Here is a 19,957-nt window from a genome sequence, read left to right as displayed (position 1 = left end):
TGATGGCGGCCAGGCCTCCGACAACTACTTTGCTGCGAGACCCGTCTCTGTGCAGATCAGTGAGTGCGGGAAAGTAATCAGCAAGGTACAATCTATTCTCCTGTCTCTTAATATTCCTGTCACTCGGTACGAAACTGAAATAAATGATTTAAAGATTACAGTCTCTAGTTTCAGCGATAGCTTAAAAAGAACCTGTTTAAGTAATTCTAACTTAACTTATCAAATCAGCAGGGTTTCAAACAAAAGTGAAGAGAGACGGATGTGTATAGAGAGGTTGGAGTCAGAGCTTTCTAGGTCTAGGGATGATATTATTTATTTGCAACGAGACAATTTAGGGCTTTTAATACAACGAAATACTTTTTGTTTGATTGCTAAACGTCTTTATTTTAATATCACTTAACTGCATCTTGACTGTGAAATAGACAAGAATATACACAAAATGATTTTGCCCTTTCTCGAATTGAAAGAGGACGAAATCGATGCAGATTCCTACAAATGCGAATCCATTGTTTCCTCTGAAGATGTCTCTGATTCTTACAAAATTGGACTAAACAAAATTGAAGCTTACATACAGTCCAAAGAACATAGAGTGAGAAAGATAAAGAGCAAATTAAATCTGATACTGTATAGAAATTTGACTCATTGTGCACTAAGTTAAGTTCAGAAAATACACTTGATGTTGAAAATGTATCTGAATTTGATGATGAAAGTGACATGAGTGAAATCTCCGTGGAGGATGAGATTGATTGTTCAGAATTTGTAAAAAATTAACCTGAACCAAAGAAAAATTTGATTTTAGAAAATTCAGTTGAGTATGTTCGTATTTTTGAAAATAAAGGTTCAAAGATTTTAAAAGAAAAGACAACAGTTTTTCCGAAAGTTCAAACTGTTCCGAATCAAGTTTTTGCAACTTCTGGACTAAACAAGAAACAACCCGTAGAATTATCGTCCTTCATAGAAATGACAATGCTGATGGGTGCGATGAATATTTTTGTTCTACTCCCATAGATAATGCAGATGAAACCAAAGGTCTTTCTGAGATGGCCTCTTGGAAAACAAAGGGAAGATGTGTGGCAGAACCACTGAACAAGGTTAACTCAAGTTACGAGAAAGGAGGTCTGAGTGGAACCAAAAATGTTGCAAATAACATGTCATCCGAACAAACTGACACTCCCGTTAGAAAAGCGAAACCTAGGGCTAGTATTCATAAGCCAGCTGATGAATTTGTTGCTAAGAAACATCAAAGAAATGCGAGATATCAAAAAAGCATAAAAGAAAGAAAGCATTTCTGGAAGTCTAAAAATTCCAACTTTGTTAATCAAGAATAATCTATAAATCATAATGCGAAAGTCACTTCAAATCCGAATATTAAAAGGTTCTCAAAACCACAATCTTTCTCTCCACAGGTTTCAAAACCAAAAGTTTTTCAAAAACCATCATTTTTAAAACAAGTGAAACCTATGGAAAATACAAAACCTAATTTCTCTCCAAAAACTAATGTTTCAAAATCTGTCAACACGGCGAAAGATGTTAAAGGCAAAGGAAAAGTTGTTTCAGAATCTAAAATTTCATTCAAGAAGTCCGAAACACACTTGAAAAGGGAGGAAAAACAGTTTGAGAAAAAGGTTGCCAAGCAAAAAATTGAAGATAGAAAAAGAAAAATATCTTTTAAAGAAAAGAATCCTAAAGATAATAGGATTGTTGTTTTCAAAATCACGAAAGGAGAGAATTTCACTTTGGTAAAACGATCGTACTTGGTTGATGAAGCTATAACCTTTCCTGTTTCTAACAAAGCCTCACATGGACCCAAACAACTTTGGGTTCCTAAATCTCTCTGAATTTTGTAAGTGATTCGTGACGAGCAGTTTGACTCCGAATGGTATATTGATAGTTGTCACACCCCCAAACCGGAACGGCGGAAACGTTCGGGGGTGGAGGACGGCATGTATAGTATCACAACAATTGCATCATAATAATCAAAGTAAACACAACCATTACAATGAATATATAGAATATTTACATCTGTTTGATACATAGTTTGTATACAGCAAAATATATAACCAAAAGTATAAAAGACGAGACACTATAAGCTCCGTCTTCTCAAAAGCATGTGAGTGTACCTATCTATCGGTTCCCTGAGAATACAAGCGGTTTGGAAAGAGTATCAGCATTAAAGATGGTGAGTTCATAAGTATGTCTTTGTAGTGAAAACATGTTTGTGAATCTGTAAAATGTTTGCATGTTCTCAAGAAAATCCAATATTTTCTTTAGTATAAGTATGATAATACCAATTGCTTCTATGACCACTTAGTTTATACTAGCTATGTATAAACCAATATCGAACAGACAATTGATTGTGTGGATCTGCCCTAAGCCCACAACCAAACAAGGAACCGGAAATGAGGCGGAAACCATACATTCCACGGTCTATCGGGTATTCTTCATACATAACCTGGATGCATAAACAAAGGAATTATAGAATTAACAATGAATGCTCGTTACTGTATCCTGTTATAGTATATGAAAATATTAGTTTGTATGCCTGGTTACTACCAGTTGTATTGTATGTTGTATTCTGTACGAAAACCTTTGTATAGTATGTTATGTATGTAAACCCTGGCTACCACCAGTAAGTTTAGTATGTTTCGTGTGAAAACCCTGGCTACTACCAGTATGTATAGTATGTTCTGTATAAAAACACTGGCTACCACCAGTATGTATAGTATGTTCTGTATGAAAACCCTGACTACCACCAGTATGTATAGTATGTTCTGTATGAAAACCCTGGCTACCACCAGTATGTCTAGGATGTTCTGTATGAAAAACCTGGCTACCACCAGTATGTATAGCATGTACTGTATGAAAACCCTGGCTACCACCAGTATGTAATGTATGATAGTTCTATTAATGAAAATAAAACTATTTGAAGAAATGAAATCCCGTAAACAAATGGTTAGTTTATACTGTTGTGAGTTTGGTATAACCATGCTTGATATGACCTAGTGACCCCTACCGCGTTCTTCAGGCGTCGGATGTTATGATATTTGTCACCCCAGGCATGCCTCCCTAACTATAGCTAGCAGTTCAGGTGTGGGATTATCAGTCCCGAATAGATCTATTCACAAATCTCACGCTCTCCCTCCAGGAGACTCTGGTTATACTGTGTTAGGAATTAGTTCCGTACCCCGAAGGGTACAATTGAAGTAGTGCCTCACAACCCTGTATTAACTAGTTTAGGTGTAGTATTGTAATGTTCTCTTATTCTCAAAAAATAGTAATGTATGTCATAAACTATATCCAACATAGTTTATATGTTTGTTAATGTATATGATATGGACTTGATAAAATCGTGTATTGAATCCCAAGCTATACCAATTATAGCTTGCATGTATGTTATGTATTCGGTTCATGTATTGTACTGAAAACTTTGCAATTGTAGTTTAACGTTGAAATCTTCCCTCATGCTCAGAATGTTACAAAAGGAATAAAATATCTAAATAATTTATAAAATGCAGTAATCTCTTGGTTGTATCAAATTGCATAAGTTTTAATTCTGTTGAAATCCTTTATATAAGAACACAAAATTTCTTTGTGTTTTGCTTGTATTCCCCCTAAAAACGTTCAAAAACAGTAAAAGTGCAGGGGTATGAACTCACTGTTGGTTGTGTGTATGTGCCGGACGGCGAGACTGGAAAGATGACCCTTGAGTTGTTGTACGCGGAATTAACGGAATCCTAATGATAATTAAACACATAATTGTATTTTAATTAGCGAAACCATTAATTAAAGTGTTAGAAAACACTTTCTTTTGGTTTAGGAATATTATCGAGACTCGATCGAAGTGGAAAAAGTGGGTTTATAGCCGAGATTCACGATTCGGGGCTGTTTGCGGCCGTGAATGGTTTTCGGCCGTGAACTGATTTCGGCCGTGAATGGTTTGCGGTCGTGAATGGTTTGCGGCCTTTGAAGATTTGAAGATGTTCTTGGTGTTCTTGGTGTTCTTGGTGAAAACTTGATGATTTGAAGGTTGGATCTTGAATGTTTGAATGTTCTTGGAATGTTCTTGGGAGAGATTTGAGAGGATTTTTGAGTGAAAATGATGAAAAATGAGAACTCTCTCCGGGAAAATATATATATCGGTTGAGTTTGCGGCCGGGAACGGGTTTACGGCCGTAAACACTGGGCTGACCGATTTTGCTGATTTTTCAAAGGAAACTGGATTTTTCGAGTGTTCTTGGTTCCCAAAACTTATATAAACTTTATATATATATATATATATATATATATATATATATATATATATATATATATTAGATTATTTCCTAACCCACAAGAGCTTAATGGAATAAACAAAATTCGACACTTTATGTAACGAAATTTGACTTTTGTTGACTAGAAAGTATCGGGTTGTCATAATAGTGGCTGCTCACGTCACATGACGGGAGGGAGAAAAGAATTAAGGGAATTCAGATCGTTGAAGGAAGGAGGACGAGTTAAGTATGGAAACAATTCACTCGGGCAAATCAAAGGATACAGCATGATTACGAATGAGGAATTCTCTATTCAGAAGGTTACCCATATGGAGGCCTACAACACAACCTCATAAGTGTATCTCAACTGGTTGTAGTTACTGGTCTGAAAGTACCGTTCGTTGATGAGGGATCGGAGATTATCGAAAAGAAGTCCAAGAAAGTGCTTCTGAAGTCTAAGAGGAAAGTCGAAATGTATCCGTTGAATCTGAATCCTATCACAGGAAAGCCTGCTATATGCCTTCTTACGAAAGCATCTTCGGTTAACAGTTGGTTATGGCATCGAAGGCTCTCACATCTCAACTTCATGGACCTCAACAAACTTGTACTCAGTGATCATGTGCGAGGACTCCCACTTCTGAAGTTTGAGAAGGAACGTCTCTGTTCTGCTTGCAAATTAGGAAAGCAGAGTAGAAAGAATCATTCAACAATCATTAACACCAAAGTGATTCAGCCACTTGAACTATTGCGTATAGATCTATGAGGTCCTTCAGCCACCGAGAGTATTGGTGGCAACAGATACCTTCTAGTTATTGTTGATGATTTTTCCAGATTCACCTAGGTTTATTTTTTTAAACAGAAATAAGAAGCCACTTCTAAGCTTAAGGAATTTATCAAGCATATCGATCTTTAACTATGAAAGCTAGGTCGGAACATTCACAACGATAATGGTTCGGAGTTCAAAAACCAAGTGTTTGAAGAATTCCTGGCTGAAAAAGGAGTTGCTCACAACTTCTCGGCTTCTTACACTCCTCAGCAGAACAAATTTGTTGAAAGACGAAACCGGTCTATGTGCGAAGCTGCGAGGACCATGCTATCTTTTTCTCACTTACCGCTCTACTTCTGGGCTGAGGCTATCGGAACAACTTGTTTTACTCAGAATCAATCTCTCATAAATAAAAGATTTTCAATTAATCCTTATGAGATTCTCAATAAAAGAAAACCTAACGTTAAGTTCTTTCATGTCTTTGGTTCTAGGTGCTTTATCTTAATTCTAAAGAGAAAAGTAACAAGTTCGATGTGAAAGCGGACGAAGGAATCTTCTTGGCGTACTCTGACTTCGAAGGCATATAGGATTCTCAACAAAAAGTCCAAAAAGATAGAAGTAACCTATTATGTCACCTTTGACAACAATTATCTAAAGACGTATCAGAAGACTAATTCTCAATCAGAGGAGATTTTTCCCACGACAAATCCAATGACGATTCCTTTTTCAAACCGTTACGAGGAATTCATGAACATGTTTGATGAGCCAGAAAAGGCGATCTCTTCGTAATCAAAGGCAACAGACAATAAGGAAGATGAACAAAAGAAAATTATTGATGATGCTGCGAAGGATCTTGAATACGAACCACCCAGTCCGAAGGCCTCTGACATTCCATCTCAACCACAAGCTACGTGTCACATCCCCAAACCGAAACGACGGAAACGTTCGGGGGCGGATGACGTCATATGTACTATCACAACAATTGCATCATAGTAATCAAAGTAAAGACAACCATTACATTGAATATATATAATAAGTGTTTAGATCTGTTTGCTTCATATTTTTATACATCCAAAAGTAACAAAAAGAAATACGAGAGTCCATACGCTCCGTCTGCTCAAAAGTCTGTCGAGGTTCCTGTCTACTGATTTCCGTAGAATACAATCGGTTTTGAAACAGAGTATCAGCATAAAAGCTGGTGAGTTCATAAGTATCTTTTTGTAATAAAAACATGTTAATGAATCAGTGAAAATGTTTTTATGTTTCCAAGAAAATCCAAAATTTTCTTTAGTAAGAGTGAGATATTATCAGTTTCATCAATAACCACTTAGTTCATGCTAGCCACGTATGAACCAATATTGAACAGACAGTTGACTATGTGGATCTGCCCTAAGTCCACAACCAAACAAGGAACAGGAAATTAGGCGGAAACCACACATTCCACAGTCTATCGAATATGATTCATACGTAACCCTGATGCCTAAACTAAGGAATTATAGAATTAACTAAGAAGGTTTATTACAGTATTCTGCTTTAGTATAGGAAAACGTTAGTTTGTATGTCTAGTTACTATCCACCGTAGCATGTGTGTAATCTTGTACAAAAACCTTTGTATAGTATGTTCTGTATGAAAACCTTGGTTATTATCAGCATGTATAGTAGTTTTATTTCTCATAAAGAAACTATGTATTTTCCATACTTATACTAAATAAGCATTGTTCATGTAAAGTATATTACTACGTAAATATATCGTTGTTATCTACTTGCGAGTTTTATGACCATACTAAACTGATATGGTGCGAATCGGGCACCAGAATCCTTTATGACTTTGTCACCCGTAGACCTGCCGGTCCTACTGTAGCTAGCAGCAAGGTACAGGATTGTCAGTCCCATATAGATCTATACACAAACTCACGCTCTCCCTCGAGGAGACTCTGGATCATAAGGGTAGTCTTCCAATAGTACATGTAATTGTACCCAAAGACGTGTCTCTCAAACTAGATTAACGACATTATAAGTAATAATACGAGAAAACCTTTTAATAAATATAGGAGAGGTTTATAAAAGACGTGTGTATATATATGTATAACCATGTATTGAATTCCCAAACTATACCTACAATAGTTTGTGTGTATGTATTTGTATAACCTTGTATTGAATTCCCAAATTATACCATTTATAGTTTGTGTGTATGTATATGTATAACCTTGTATTGAATTCCCAAACTATACCGTTTATAGTTTGTGTGTATGTATATGTATAACCTTGTATTGAATTCCCAAACTATACCTACTATAGTTTGTGTGTATGTATATGTATAACCATGTATTGAATTCCCAAACTATACCTACTATAGTTTGTGTGTATGTATTTGTATAACGTCCCCTATGCTCAGCATATTACAAAAGGGATAAAATATCTAAATATTTTATAAAAGTATAGAAACTGTATGATTGTATAAATTGCATCCGTTTTAAGTTTATTGAAATCCTTTTGTATAAATTTCATAAAATCATTTATGTTTGGCTTGTATTCCCCCCCCCCCTGAAAACACGAAAAAATAGTAAAAGCTTTGGGGTATGAACTTACCTACTGTGAGTGATGCGTACGTAAGATTGGTTGTAGGAAGCTAAGTGTCGAGTGAAGACTCGAGTATACACGGATCCTATTTAGCATATAATGACATATATTTGTATCAAATTAGTGTATAACACACTAGTTATGATAGGGAATCACCCTAGGGACTAGGAAACAGTTGAAACTAAGTGCTAAAATCACATATGATTGAATAAGGGAGGTTCACGGCCACACTAGTGTGTGTACGGCCATGGGGTTCACGGCCCATGAGTGTACGGTCGTACACTCATGAAGAGGTATGCAAAATGAGGTGTTTTAAGGTCCTATCTAGCATCAAGGAAGAGTTCTTGGTCCCATGTTTAGCTTTAGGGAGAGTTTAAGGCCAACTATGATCATCATCAAGGGTGTACAGTCCCATGAGGTATGTACGGCCGTACAAGGGTCTACGGCCGTACACCTTCATGTTCCTGCTAGGATGGTCGATTTTTAAGATGAATAACAAGTGTTTCTAGTAGATAACAAGCATAGGAAGCAGTTACTGATGATTTTGGAAGCTGGATGAGGGTTTATGGCCACCAAGAACTAGTGTATGTTCTTGGTGAAAGATGAATATCTAACCAAAGATGAAATTTATGGAATGAGAACATGGATTCATCACTAGTTAAAGCTATGTAGCAACAAATTAAGGTAGGAAACACTTACATCTTTGGCGATCTAGGTGAGAAACTTGATGAAGCTAGAGAGAGAATCTGAATTCTTGGCTTGGGAGGGTGAAAAGTGTTGATAAATGACTGAGTATCACTTATATAGGTGAGAGTTCACAGCCGTAGATGGGTGTACGGTCGTACACCCATGTGTACGGCCGTACACTCCTCTTGAAGGAGTGATTGGCCCGAATGTTATGCTATGACTTAAGATATCTCGTCCCTAAACCCAAACCTTGATGGTACTAGGCTTAGAACACTTAAACAGTCTCTAAACAATGCTAAAAGATAGCGGAAATGAGTCTGACTTTGATTGAATTGAATGGTTGAATCAAGATAGAAATTTCGGGTTGTCACATCATCCCCCCGTTAGAGGAAATTTCGTCCTGAAATTCAGACACTGAATATGAATAATGAACTCGGAAATAGATCAGGGTACTTCTGTTTCATTGAATTCTTCACGCTCCCAAGTGAATTCGGGTCCCAGCTTGACATTTCAGCGAACCTTCACTATCGGGGTACGGCTTTGTTTTGTTCGCTTGACCTCTCGGTCCATGATCTCTACTGTCTCTTCCACGAAGTTAAGGTTCTTGTTGATCTCGATCTCATTAAGAGGGGTCACAAGGGTTTCGTCGGATAAACGCTTCTTTAGGTTCGAGACATGGAAGACGGGATGTACGCTACTAAATTCTCGGGGTAAACGAAGTTTGTATGCTACGGGACCGATCCTAGCGGAAATGTCGAATGGTCCTATGTATCTCAGATTCAGCTTTCCACGTTTTCCAAAGCATATCGTGCGTTTCCTGGGTGAGGCCTTCAAAAGAACACGATCACCAACCTGGAACTCCAAAGGTTTTCGTCTCTTATCAGCACGACTCTATTGTCTATCTCTTGAATGTGAATTGGTGTTAGTCTCTAAGTTTAAACTCGACCCATTGGACGAGTGGTAGTTCTAGAGGGTTTGATGGGTATACTTCGGAAGGGTTTTCGGAGGGTAAGATACTCCTGCCATGAAAGAGGCGATTCAGAGATCTATGTCGGGTTGTCGTTACGAGTGACAAGGGTCTTGATAATCGGTCGGTTAAGGCGGTGGGTCTTCATGACACACGAACTTGGTATGGTGAGGACCACACTAATCCTTGTCGAATGACTACGTCAGATTCTTTATAGGGACAAGTGTTAGGTCGATTTGAAAGAAACATCTGTTATAATGATGGCGTATTCGGAGTGTGCCCGAGAGTGTATTATGTGTATGCTTTCTAGTGCTTTCTTGATACTACTACTGCCACAAACTATACCGCAAGAACCGAGTACTAGTAGTGAAAGTGCCTTGATAACTAGTGATGATACTTTATGTTATGATTCTTCTATGTACCTCTATGTTCGCTTGACATATACAAGTTATGTATAATTAAGATAAATAAGACGGTCGACTGAGTGACTCTGCCTTGAATCCACAACCAGACAAGGAACAGGATTTAAGGCGGAATCACTCACTCTAAGTCTGCAACATCTCAGCTATACACAACCTTGATGTATAAACTAAGCCATCATAGCTTCCCTGAACGGATCTTTAGTTTTCTTATGGATGTCGTGACTTGTTCGGACGAGTGAGTTATTTACAATTACTTTTTAATTTCCCCAAATTTTAATATTAATATAGATTAAATCTTTAAGGAAATTTTATTTAGAAGACTTACCAAAACTCAAAAGGGATCGGGTTCCTCGTTGCTCTTATATGTCATGTTGTTACACTCCCCCTTCTCCTCCGTCATTCCTCTCCGTCGGACAGTCTCTCTTGAAATGTTCCATTTCACCACATGTATGGCATACTTGAATTATACTAGCATCGGTAGTTGAAGTGATGTGTTGAGTCGGGGTTCTATGGAAGCGAGCTTCTTCGCCATTGTTAGTCGTTGGACAATTTCTTTCGAAATGTCTAGGTTCGCCACAACTATAACAAACCTGACTCACTTCCACGCCAAGAACTTGGGTGATTGATCGTGTCGGTGCCCTGCAGAAACGAGTGGTGTGTCCATGTCTGTTGCAGTTCTTACATCGCAATTTGCGGCATCTTCCTATGTGGTGGAAGTTGCATCTCTTGCATTCTGGTAGATTTCCAGCATATTGCCGCACTGGCATTGGTGCTGGAGTGGCAGACGTCGTGGCTGTAGAAGTTGTCACAGGTTGTTTGTCTCTTGGCAAGTTTTTGAGATAACTTGCGCTCCTTTTTGTTCCAGAATTTTCGTTTATTATTCTTAGGTTTGTGAGTTGGAGTATCGTCCTGGCTAGGCCCTTGTCGGTTTCCTGGTGTGTTGCTATGGTTTGAAGTGTTGAAACTGTTTCCATTCTCATTTGGGTTGTTGGCATTGAATTGCGCCATGACAGCTGTCATGGCGGCTGTGACTGTGGCCTAAAATGTAGCCAAGTCTATCTGTAGAATTGGTGTTTTGCCAGTTGGTTGGTTACCTCCTTGTGAAGACATGGTTCTGTGGCATGACGAGAAACGATCTTTATTTTTTTAACCCCGAAAATATGATTGACAAAATCTATCCGACGAGACCCTCGTAATACCACTCGACGAAATCAAAGTTAACAAAAATCTCCACTTCGTGGAGGAACCAGTCAAAATCATGGATCGGGAAATCAAACGAACGAAACAAAGTCGTATTCCCATCGTGAAGGTCCGTTGGAACGCTAAACGAGGGCCTGAGTTCACCTGGGAACGCGAAGATCAAATGAAACAAAAATACCCACATCTTTTCCCAAACTCTTGATGTCCCAGTCAAATGCAAATTTCGGGACGAAATTCCTTCTAACGGGGGGATGATGTGACAACCGTCAAAATTGAGTCAAGTCAAAGTCAAACAAAGTCAACAAGTCAAAACCAATCGACTCAATTAACCCTTGTATATTAGGGTTTACACTATGTAATTACTGTACAATGCAATATCTTAATGAGAGAAACATCATTTGGAAAGTTCGTGTGTTGAATTTCCTAAGTAAACATTGAACCAAAACGATAAAACATTATTGCACACTCATCGGGAGTGTGTACGACACTAAAACACGGTTTAACGGGGTTTATGGACCTTGCGTTGCGAAGCCGGACACTCAAAAAGATCACAAACGAAACCTCTCTCAATCTCTTTCAATTAAAATCTCTCCCAAATCTCTCCCGAATCTCTCTCAAAAGTTACTTTAACTTTTTGTAATCATTTGGGTCATCTCGACCCTTAACCGGGTCAAAAACCACTTGAAACGGGGTAAAAACGGGTAAAATAACCTTAAGGAACCAAAACCCTCCTATTAGAAGCGAAAACTCTCATGAGAAGCCTCTCAGGACCGAAGCCTCTCAGGACCGAAGCCTCTCATGAGAAGCCTCTCAGGACCGAAGCCTCTCATTAGAAGCCTCTCAGGACCGAAGCCTCTCAGGACCGAAGCCTCTCATGAGAAGCCTCTCAGGACCGAAGCCTCTCATTAGAAGCCTCTCAGGACAGAAGCCTCGCATGAGAAGCCTCTCAGACAGCCCATGCGAGAGGTCTCGCAGACGGCCCCTTTTTACCGGTTTTTCGACTACGACTTCGTTTTAACTCCGTTTTTCATTATTTTAACGTGGGATTTTCACCCAAAACTTTATTTTATAAACTAAGGCCCCAAAATATATAAATCTCCAGGGTTTTTATAAAAATATATTAAAAGAATTAGTGGTTGAACTAATTATTGAGGGAATATTTGCTTTTCCTTAATTTATGGCAAAAGCAAACCACCACCACCTCACTCTATGATTAGCCACTCTTTCCCACTACCCCTTGTCACCTTAGTGGACCTTTACACCCAATCTCCAGCTCTTCCCACGTTCTAAGAGCTGGAGAATTGGTCATCTCTCCTCATTCTCATTAACTTCTTTCATTTTACACTTAGCAACCAAAGAACACTCTCCAAAATTCTCTCATCTTTTCTCTCAACTTCAAGAACTTCAAGGCTTTCTCCAGGGATTTCTTTCTTCAATTAGTAAGTATCTTCATCATTCATATAATTATTACACTCCATTCTACTCAAATCATTGATATCTTACACAAATTCCATCTTATTCGGTGTTAGATTCTCGAATCATCAAGACATCTTCTTAGTGTTCTTGGGTTGAACACTTCCTCTCTCTTACTTTCATCTACTGAAACCACAGAGGGTGAGTTCATACCCCTACATTTACATGTTATTCTTAAGTTTTAAGGGGCGGAATACAAGTAAAATCATCAAGAACACAATTAAACTTTTTCTAACAGATTACATCAGAAAAGATGGACTTCGATTACGGACTGTTTTGGTCAACTTAAATATTTTAGTTTTCAAAACTGTTCCAGGTGCAAGTAGTTCAAACTCTTAGCTTTAAAATGGCTACTTGCACATCTCCATATGATTTGTCTACAATTTATGGTGATTTTTACAAAACTGCCTATCATTTCAGAGGCAAACCCGGACCAGTCTGTGATTATGAACATTTTCACCTCTGTTAGAAATCACTAAAAATCATGATAAAGTTTACGAACAAACTAGACTCATATTCCAAACTCTCAGAATTTGCGGATTTGGATTTGGAGCTTTGATGATTTTTCTATAAATTTTCTAAGAACAGTAACAGAAACTGTATTCAACAAAAAGCTGCTGTCAATTTCATTTCACCTTGTAACATGTTGAGCAAGGTGTATATCTTTTTGTGATTATATGTTATTGCAATATATGACATTTTATCTTAATATTTAGACACACATCAGTTTACAAATGGATTTGGACATATAAAATATAAAGAATAACAAGTGATTATAATCAAAGTACAACCGATACATTCAAACATTTAATAAACTATTTTGAATATAGTTTGCATACATTACAACGTACTACCCTTGGTTGATAAACTATAATAGGTATAGTTTATGATACATTACATAATACATACATTTAAAAAGGGTACATTTATACAAAGGATATTTTCATGAAGCAAGGTACGGCCATACGGTACCAAGTTTTCATAACACGTAATTCCGTTAATGACTTTATGAAACATTACATAACACATACATTTAAAAAGGGTACATTTATACAAAGGATATTTTCATTAAGCAAGGTACGGCCATACGGTACCAAGTTTTCATAACACGTAATTCCGTTAATGAATTTATGAAACATTACATAACACATACATTTAAAAAGAGTACATTTATACAAAGGATATTTTCATTAAGCAAGGTACGGCCATACGGTACCAAGTTTTCATTACACTACACGTAAATTCGTTAATGACTTTGTGAGACATTTACTTCAAATTACCATTAAGTCCTGTATTGTAACCAGAGTCTCCTTGAGGGAGAGCGTGATAGTTGTGTATAGATCTATATTGGGTTTGACAAACCCACACCTAAACTGCATGCAACAGTTAGACCGATAGGTCTGGGGTGACAAATGTCATAACATTTCCGACGCCTGAAGAACGTCGTTTCAGGCCAACTAGGTCATAGCATGGTTATAATAACTCACATGTGGTATTAACAAACATAGAATTTACGGGGATTTCACAAAAATCAAACGAGTTTATGTCGATTTAAACTTGCATTGTTTTACTATAAGGAACGAACACTACTTGTACATTTCGGTCTTTGGGTTTTAAGACTACATTTACACATTAAGGAAAATATTGGATTTTCTGGAACGAACACTACTTTTACAAGAAAAGGTTATAATAAACTCACACAAAGTATTAATGAATATTGGAATTTACGGGAACTTCATTAAAATTAAATGAGTTTACGTCGATTTAAACTTACATTATTTATTATAAGTAAGAACACTACTTGTACATTTCGGTCTTTGGGTTTTAAGACTACATTTACACATTAAGGAAAATATTGGATTTTCTGGAACGAACACTACTTTTACAAGAAAATGTTATAATAAACTCACACAAAGTATTAATGAATATTGGAATTTACGGGAACTTCATTAAAATTAAATGAGTTTACGTCGATTTAAACTTACATTATTTATTATAAGTAAGAAAAGTTACTTGTACATTTCGGTCTGTGGATTTAAGACTACATATACATTTTAAGGAAAATATTGGATTTTTCTAAAACAAATACCACTTTTACAAACGAAAGGCTTTTAATAATACCAAACAAAAGCTTATGAACTCACCAACCTTTGTGTTGACACTTTTTCAAACAACTTGTATTCTCAGGAAATCATTAAACAGGTAATCAAGTGCTTTTGAGGATGGGACGCTAAGGCGTCTACTATTTCATATTTTGTCAACATATTGTAATTGATTCGTAAACATGTAATTCATACAATGATGTAACTTTTTCAATTATATATATGTTAGTTGTGTTTGCTTGAATTACTATTACAATTGTTGTTATGATACTATACATGAAGTCCTCCACCCCCGGACGTTTCCGCCATCCTTGGTTTGGGGGTGTGACAGATTGGTATCAGAGCACAGTTTATAGTGAATTAAGTATATCAAACCACATAAGATATACAAACTATAAACACAATTGGGACTAATAGTCTCTGATTTGTGCATTTTTCAAATAAATATACTTTTAGAAAATGAATGGTTTCTTATTAAAAGTATAAATACATGCATACATGCTCACATAGTGTCATAACTAGAAGAACATAAAGTAAAAGAAGAGGAGTTGTACATTATGGGTATGCCTTTGTATATGTAAATCAAGTCTGGGAAGGATATAGCGTCATCAACTATATCTGTCCGAGGAGTGACTTGCATATACTGGGGGATAGTCATAATGGGCAACAAATCTAACAACCTAACTACACCCTACAGGGAATACTTTAAGAATCGAATCTAAACACCTAAAAATGCTATAGGAGTATTTGGTGATACTATAACCAACTTATGTGAAAACTAAAGACCTCTATTAGTAGGCCTATGATAACTGAGTGCATACGCCAAGGTTATACATAATTAAAGATATTATAGACTCAGAATCTATGACTATTGCTCTACTTCCTGTTCCTTGTTTGGTTGTGGACTTAGAGTAGAGTCATTTATTCGAAAGTCTATTCTATCTCAAATTATGTATAACTGATATGCACTACGTGATTATAGACGTAATTAATAAGGATCACCCCTATAAGTAATTATAGGATTAGGCGTCTATTAATTATCTCTTCTATCCCTATTTTCGCACGAGCAACATGATGTGTAAAATTTTAACGCCCGTACAAAACCTACTTCTACCCACTACCATAACTCCGTCTCCAAGACGTTAACAGAAACACCAAGAATAGTTCACTAAAGTGTGAAATTATACATGTGTATATAAATGGTAAGGATATTTACTAAAAGGTTTATCAATGAAATAGGCATGTATTTTATTTCATTGAATCTCACTACTTGGTATTACAAACAATTTACAACTGGTAACTCTAAGATTCTTTAGGTGTACCTCGAAGTTATGTGTAATTAAGAAATGATTGACCTAGAAATGGTGAGTCCGCCTTAGGACCTGTTCCTTGTTTGGTTGTGGACTTAGGGTAGACTCATTAGGATCAACAGTCTAATAAAATTTTAATTACACATAACTGGGGGCATGTCAAGTGAATCTTAGGAGTGGATCAGACATGGAACAAATCACAAGATTATAATCAAGTTATTCCTACTAAATTCATAAGTCTATTTATATAGACCTCTGGTATAGAGTCGTCGGCGTAGTCGTGTCGGCAATCTAGAATATGGCTAAATACATAATACAAACCATAATACCCAAATTATACAAAATTTTATGCATTAAAAATCAATAGACAAATACATAAAATGAAACTAAAAAGGGTATCAAACTATCAAGAGAAAAACACATACAATGTAGATTAAAATCCACTAATTATAACAAAATGGCTAAGGATTGTTAAGTCCTCTCTTCTTATAAATAGCTTTGAAGCAAGCTTGCCTAAGCTTCTATGTTCTTTCTGTCAATTCCATACCTGGCAATTTCTCCATCATCTTCTTGTGCCCTTCTAACGTCTCTATCTCCTCCTTTAATCCCAACTCCTAAATTTTTTTTTAAGGTAGATACAATATATTTTTCATGTGAGTTCACAAAATTTACAATGAGTTAAGTTTATATAAATATAAATCAGGAGATCGTAGTAAATCAATTGATTTGATGTGGCATATGCCTAGGACCTATGTTTAGTTATAAAGAAACTAACGATTAAAATTTTAGAAAATACCAAAACTACTTTGGTTACCAAGTGCATGAGTAATGTATAGAAGGTTATTATCATAATTTACCTTGGCATTTTCAATGAGGGATTGAAGGCTCTTAAGTTTTCTATGAGGCCATCTGTTTATGTTTAGCTCTCTGCATCTTTTCTTCAACACTGTTAAACTTATCCCTAGTTCCTTTGCTGCCATGATTATCGGCATCCCAAAATACTTCTCTATCTCTTCAAACTCCAATGGTCTCAATCTCTTTGCCACCTTCCGGCCACCGTGATCAGTGGTGGCAGCACTAGAACTACATGTAGCCTCACCACCGGATTTACAGTCTTCACTGAAACTAACCAATGGTAAATTACCATCCTCCCAACAATCCCATAAGCTTATATCTTCAAGGGGATCAAAATCGTGAAACTCATTTCTAGAAATGATGTTTTGATCTTTGTTAAGTACTGTGGAAACGTTCTGATCGAGCACTTCAGGCAATTTTTCCGACAACTCGTAATCATGATGGTTGAGCATGTCACCACTGCAAAAAAAAAAAAAAAAAAAAAAAAAAAAAAAAAAACTCATGATAATCAAATCCAACATGATGAAAGACTCTTTTTAATCACTACAAATCCAAACCATGTTTTGATCAATGTCGACAAAATCACTTTTCTGTGCGTAAGATGGTGTAATAAGTGACGTTTATATATACCTGAAAAGATCTTGATGATCAAAGTACTGAAACCAATCGAGGTCATCTATGGGGTTTTGATGATCTGCAGGTGGATCCATTTGTGAGGGAGAAGTTAAAAGTCGCGGTAAGAATGTGATGATTTATATAAGTAAAGTGGGAGAAGTAATTAATAGCAAATTGTTGGGAATGCAACAAAACAAGTTAAGCACTTCTGAAAAATTGATAAATGATTTCGGTAACACTCGCGGAATATAAACTAGTAAAAATTACAAATGAAATGGAATATATATAGTCTATGATGTTATGGTTATTGTGTATCTAACAAATGAAGAGAAAATGAATATATATATATATATTCTTTGAGCCGTAACCTTCTTCTTCAATTCACACACATATACGGATATGTTGCTGCAAATTATGACTTGTGTGCCTCATGCATTTAATGCATCACATGCCTACTGCATATTCTTGACTTTGAAGCTACGTACCAGTTTCCAATTTCCCCAGTAGCACAGTTTCATTAGAAAGTACTCCAAGTCTTCACACATGAACCAGTTAGAAAGTACTCCAAGTCTTCACACATGCAAATTATGACTTGTGTGTCGCTATAGGTATGTCGTTGGCTCTTGTTAAAAACCTATAGCCACAACAAGTCATCGTAATAGATTAAACCTGTGGTGACGACAAGTCGTTGCTATAGGTAACTAATAAAACTTTATTTTTTTAACCCCGAAAATATGATTGACAAAATCTATCCGACGAGACCCTCGTAATACCACTCGACGAAATCAAAGTTAACAAAAATCTCCACTTCGTGGAGGAACCAGTCAAAATCATGGATCGGGAAATCAAACGAACGAAACAAAGTCGTATTCCCATCGTGAAGGTCCGTTGGAACGCTAAACGAGGGCCTGAGTTCACCTGGGAACGCGAAGATCAAATGAAACAAAAATACCCACATCTTTTCCCAAACTCTTGATGTCCCAGTCAAATGCAAATTTCGGGACGAAATTCCTTCTAACGGGGGGATGATGTGACAACCGTCAAAATTGAGTCAAGTCAAAGTCAAACAAAGTCAACAAGTCAAAACCAATCGACTCAATTAACCCTTGTATATTAGGGTTTACACTATGTAATTACTGTACAATGCAATATCTTAATGAGAGAAACATCATTTGGAAAGTTCGTGTGTTGAATTTCCTAAGTAAACATTGAACCAAAACGATAAAACATTATTGCACACTCATCGGGAGTGTGTACGACACTAAAACACGGTTTAACGGGGTTTATGGACCTTGCGTTGCGAAGCCGGACACTCAAAAAGATCACAAACGAAACCTCTCTCAATCTCTTTCACTCAATCTCTCTCTATTAAAATCTCTCCCAAATCTCTCCCGAATCTCTCTCAAAAGTTACTTTAACTTTTTGTAATCATTTGGGTCATCTCGACCCTTAACCGGGTCAAAAACCACTTGAAACGGGGTAAAAACGGGTAAAATAACCTTAAGGAACCAAAACCCTCCTATTAGAAGCGAAAACTCTCATGAGAAGCCTCTCAGGACCGAAGCCTCTCAGGACCGAAGCCTCTCATGAGAAGCCTCTCAGGACCGAAGCCTCTCATTTGAAGCCTCTCAGGACCGAAGCCTCTCAGGACCGAAGCCTCTCATGAGAAGCCTCTCAGGACCGAAGCCTCTCATTAGAAGCCTCTCAGGACAGAAGCCTCGCATGAGAAGCCTCTCAGACAGCCCATGCGAGAGGTCTCGCAGACGGCCCCTTTTTACCGGTTTTTCGACTACGACTTCGTTTTAACTCCGTTTTTCATTATTTTAACGTGGGATTTTCACCCAAAACTTTATTTTATAAACTAAGGCCCCAAAATATATAAATCTCCAGGGTTTTTATAAAAATATATTAAAAGAATTAGTGGTTGAACTAATTATTGAGGGAATATTTGCTTTTCCTTAATTTATGGCAAAAGCAAACCACCACCACCTCACTCTATGATTAGCCACTCTTTCCCACTACCCCTTGTCACCTTAGTGGACCTTTACACCCAATCTCCAGCTCTTCCCACGTTCTAAGAGCTGGAGAATTGGTCATCTCTCCTCATTCTCATTAACTTCTTTCATTTTACACTTAGCAACCAAAGAACACTCTCCAAAATTCTCTCATCTTTTCTCTCAACTTCAAGAACTTCAAGGCTTTCTCCAGGGATTTCTTTCTTCAATTAGTAAGTATCTTCATCATTCATATAATTATTACACTCCATTCTACTCAAATCATTGATATCTTACACAAATTCCATCTTATTCGGTGTTAGATTCTCGAATCATCAAGACATCTTCTTAGTGTTCTTGGGTTGAACACTTCCTCTCTCTTACTTTCATCTACTGAAACCACATAGGGTGAGTTCATACCCCTACATTTACATGTTATTCTTAAGTTTTAAGGGGGGGGGGGGGAATACAAGTAAAATCATCAAGAACACAATTAAACTTTTTCTAACAGATTACATCAGAAAAGATGGACTTCGATTACGGACTATTTTGGTCAACTTAAATATTTTAGTTTTCAAAACTGTTCCAGGTGCAAGTAGTTCAAACTCTTAGCTTTAAAATGGCTACTTGCACATCTCCATATGATTTGTCTACAATTTATGGTGATTTTTACAAAACTGCCTATCATTTCAGAGGCAAACCCGGACCAGTCTGTGATTATGAACATTTTCACCTC

The sequence above is a fragment of the Lactuca virosa genome, chromosome 5 (assembly GCF_052849685.1).
Source record: "Lactuca virosa cultivar CGN04683 chromosome 5, Lactuca_virosa_CGN04683_v6, whole genome shotgun sequence".
Taxonomy (NCBI): domain Eukaryota; kingdom Viridiplantae; phylum Streptophyta; class Magnoliopsida; order Asterales; family Asteraceae; genus Lactuca; species Lactuca virosa.
This window is presented reverse-complemented; position numbering follows the sequence as displayed.